The 4476-nt window shown below is 43.9% G+C and overlaps 1 long non-coding RNA gene across 1 annotated transcript; it reads left to right on the top strand.

Moving 5' to 3' along the window:
• Positions 1 to 576: 576 nt before the first annotated feature.
• Positions 577 to 913, top strand: LOC116061716. The gene is made up of 2 exons (XR_004107789.2): positions 577 to 661; positions 731 to 913. It is a non-coding gene; the product is annotated as an uncharacterized LOC116061716 (long non-coding RNA).
• The last annotated feature ends 3563 nt before the right edge of the window (positions 914 to 4476 follow it).

Below are 4476 nucleotides of genomic sequence, written 5' to 3'. Positions count from 1 at the left end.
TCACCAAAGCACTAGCAACCAGAATAGAAACAGTCACTTCCACACTCATTCATCCAAATCAGACAGGCTTCATAAAGGATAGACACGCCACAGATAATGTACGCAGACTTTTCAACCTATTCAGTATATCACAAGAAACACAACACAAAACCATTATCATTTCACTTGATGCAGAAAAAGCTTTCGATAAAGTAAACTGTCATTTTTATTCAATACACTTCACAGGTTTGGGTTTGGAGAGTCATTCATCCACTGGATTAAAACACTGTACAGATCACCCAGGGCCACCATTACCACTAACGGAATCATGTCACTGAGCTTCACATTGCATCAGGGCACCAGACAGGGATGCCCTCTCTCACCTTCCCTCTTCCATTTTCATTGAACCTCTCGCAGCAGCAATACGACAAAACAGCATAATCAAAGGAATTCAGGTAGCCAACGTACAACACAAAATGAGTTTATATGCAGATGATCTTTTAATTTATTTACAGAACCCACAAGTATCACTTAAAGAAACTTTCAATATTATCAACAGATTCTCCCATGTCTCCCATTATACTATCAACTGGAACAAATCAATCTTACTACCCCTCTCAGATGACGCATGGGATTTTGGAGCTTAGGACACTTCCCTCCACCTTCACACAGGCAACATCAAGTACCTAGGGATTCAGATTTCCCCCAAGCTGTCAGAACTTTTCACCCTCAACTATACTCCCCTTCTCAGGAAAATCGAAGACGAATATAAATGCTGGTCTAAACACCCACTCACACTCATTGGAAGAATAGCTGCAGTCAAAATGAAAACCCTACCCCATATTAACTACCTTTTTTCTATGATCCCCATCACTCCTACAGACAAATGGTTCAAAACTCTCAATTCATTAACAACACAATTTTATTGGAAAAACAAAAAATCCAGAATATCACTCTCAACACTACAAAATAAAAAATCACATGTGGGCTTGAGGCACCAAACTTCCATCATTACTTCCTGGCAAATCAATTACAGTACATGGTTAAATGGATCAATATACATAAGCACAGTTACCCGTGGCTGGAACTGGAACAAAACCAATGTACAAGCATCCCAATCTCCCCTTCCTCTCACAATCAATCAAGAAATCCAACTTCTGCCAACGCATTACCATCTATTCAACTCTGACTGCCTGTTGGAAAACGACCAAAATCACAAAATCATCACTAGAATTAAACACGTTCACCCCACTCTGGCACAATCCAGTGTTCATGTTACAAAACAACCTTTTTACTTCTCCACATGGGCACAAAAAGGAATCACACACCTTCACCACCTATTTGCGAACAACCATTTCATGTCATTTAACACACTCACAGAGAAATATGGGGTTGGGAGAGAACAATTCCTTCAATATCAACAACTTAGACTTAAAATCAAAGATAAAATCGGAATCACCAATAACACGTTACAACCCTCTCAGCTCACAGAAGAACTTATGAAAATTAATAACTTCAAAAAACTAACCTCCCAGCTATATACAATGATTTCCAACCTAAACACAACAATAACACTCCCAACAACCAAGTGGGAAGGTGATCTGGCCCTCTCTCCCACCCCTGATTACCGGGAACAAATCTGTAAGAATACCTTCTCCATGACTACTAACACAAACCTGCAGCTTATACAATATAAAGTCATTCACAGAACTCACATCACCCAAAGTAAAATGTTCAAAATGGCCTAGCAAACACAGGTATCTGTTCACAATGCACCTTAGGTAGCACAGCTCTGTCAACCAGTTCACTCATTCTGGATCACGGTCACTGAGACACTGTCCACCACCCTGCGCTACAGAATCCCATAATCTCCAACACTCTGTCTCCTTAGTGATATCTCCGAAATCCACGTCCTGAAAAAATCCAGGAATCCGTTGTTCATTTCTCTAGCTGTCGCTAAGAAAGTAGTCCTCCAAAACTGGAAATCAAAGAATTCTTGCCACATCAATCACTGGACAAATTTAATCTCAGAATTCATCTCAATGGAAAAACACAATGCACACAGAAATAAGCAAATGTCAGCCTTTGAAGACACCTGGTCCCCATTTCTAACGTTTCTAAATTCAACAAAAATATAACTACAAGCCGTGTACATTACCAGACATATACCTCCCTCCTCCATTATGTAATACCCCGCCCTCCCTAGTTCTTTTACATTATTTATATTATTTACAGTTTTTCTTGATTGCTTTGACACAGCAGTCAACTCAAACTCCACATTTTTCAAAACAGTTAACACACAGGCCGAAACAGTGGCATTCATGGTCAAAATAAGCGAACGTCATCCACAAGCGACAGCAGTCGGCGGGGACGAGGCAGCCGGCAGCTGCCTTCAACCTCCTACCTAACAGTCGGCTCTATCGCCTAGTTTTTATTATACTAATAAAGTGTTTTTAAAACCAAAGACACATTTTTACGTGTAAGTAAGTATTAGCCTCACGCTAATTTATCAAGACTAGGCCTACCGGCTAAACTAACGCTAGCTTCATGGCAACCTCTACACCTGGCGAGTCCCCACTCCCCCTCAGGATTTCCTCGTTGTTCAATAATACAAACAAAGAAATTGCTGACCTCAGGGAAGATGTTCGTCGGCTTTCCGAGGACTTAAAAACCAAAGATGCTTTGTTAACCGCCTGCTTGGACGTGGCTCATAATCAGTCGCTCCGGATCTCATCTCTCTCGGCGGCCTTCCAGGATACCGCGCCATGGGACCCAGCTGCCTGCCCACGCCCATCGTCCTGCTCGACACCGGTTATCAAGCCACCCTGGACTGAGGTGGTTTGCGGCCGAAAGAGAGCCTCGGGTAGGGCTCCATCGCCTCCTGCCCTCAGCCTCTCCAACCGCTTCAATGCTTTGTCGGAGTCGGAGCCGGTGGTGGCCAGTACGGCTCACCGGGCTCGCCCCGCTTCAAAGCAGACTGACCAGCCGTCGTCACGGAAGACGATTGCTACCGCGCGGCGAAAGCTTCTGAGGGATGCGGTAGTCAGACGGTCCGGTGGCCTACACTGCCTGGATCGGCCAAATGACAACGTTCCTCAAAAACAATCTCCACAACCGAACGGTAAGCATTCTTCCTCTTCTTTTCCCTGCCCATCTGAAACCAACACTGACTGTTTTGCTCCCGTCACCGGCTACCCACACCCCCCCACTCCTCGTCCGCTCTTCCCCCTAACCACAGTAATTATTGGGGACTCCATCACTAGAGACCTACGGTTTCATAATGCTGTCACACACTGTTTTCCCGGAGCCAAAGTTGCAGACATCCTGGCTAAAGTTATGGACCTGATACCCTCATTTCCGACCTCTATCAAACGCATCGTGGTCCATTGTGGACATAACGACATGTCCACTCGGATTCAGGAGTGTGAGCGCACAAGGCGAGACTTTACCACTCTCATTGAGGCTTTAAAAAGCACTGGGAAGTCGGTTTTTATTTCGGGCCCACTTCCATCTCTAGGTCGCGGATCAGGCCTCTTTAGCAGACTACTCTCCCTTAACACCTGGCTCCAGCTCACATGCAGTATTCACAGGATAGGTTTTATTGACAACTTCAATCTGTTTTGGGAACGTGGCTCCCTGTTCAGCAGGGATGGGATTCATCCCAATACACGCGGAAGCCAGATGCTACGTGGAAATTTGCACCACGCCCTGCATACCCAGACCTCTGATTGACTGTTTACATCCCGTAAACACTCCCACAAGCACACTGACCAGACACACTCTCCCAAAGTCAATAATCAGAGATACAGCGCTATACGCCCCTCTGTGCTCCCTTCAGAGCAATCACCCATTCATAATCCCATAACCACCGTGTCTGTCCCCCGACTGAGACCGTTTAAACCAAACACTAATAAAAGAGGTGCTATACTAAACAACCTAATTGGAATTAAAACAACCACTGCAACGACAGAACAGAATAGGAAAATCAAATGTGGGCTATTAAATATTAGATCTCTGTCATCGAAAGCATTATTGGTAAACGAATTGATATCAGATAACCACATTGATTTATTCTGCCTCACCGAAACCTGGCTGGGCCATGACGAATATGTTAGTTTAAACGAAGCCACTCCTCCCAGTCATAATAATACCCAAATTCCACGAGGCTCAGGCCGAGGAGGGGGAGTTGCAGCCATATTTGACTCGAGCCTGTTAATTAATCCTAAACCTAAACTAAATTATAACTCGTTTGAAAGCCTTGTTCTTAATCTTCAACACCCAACATGGAAAACAGTACAGCCAATTATATTCGTTGTTGTTTACCGAGCACCAGGTCCATATTCTGAGTTTTTATCTGAATTCTCAGAGTTTTTATCATGCGTAGTCCTTCAATCAGACAAAGTACTTATTGTAGGTGATTTGAATATCCATGTGGACATTGAGAGCAATAGCCTTAGTACTGCTTTCAATTCACTGCTAGATTCTATTGGTTTCAGT

This window comes from Sander lucioperca, chromosome 19 (assembly GCF_008315115.2).
Source record: "Sander lucioperca isolate FBNREF2018 chromosome 19, SLUC_FBN_1.2, whole genome shotgun sequence".
Classification (NCBI taxonomy): domain Eukaryota; kingdom Metazoa; phylum Chordata; class Actinopteri; order Perciformes; family Percidae; genus Sander; species Sander lucioperca.
This window is presented reverse-complemented; position numbering and strand designations above follow the sequence as displayed.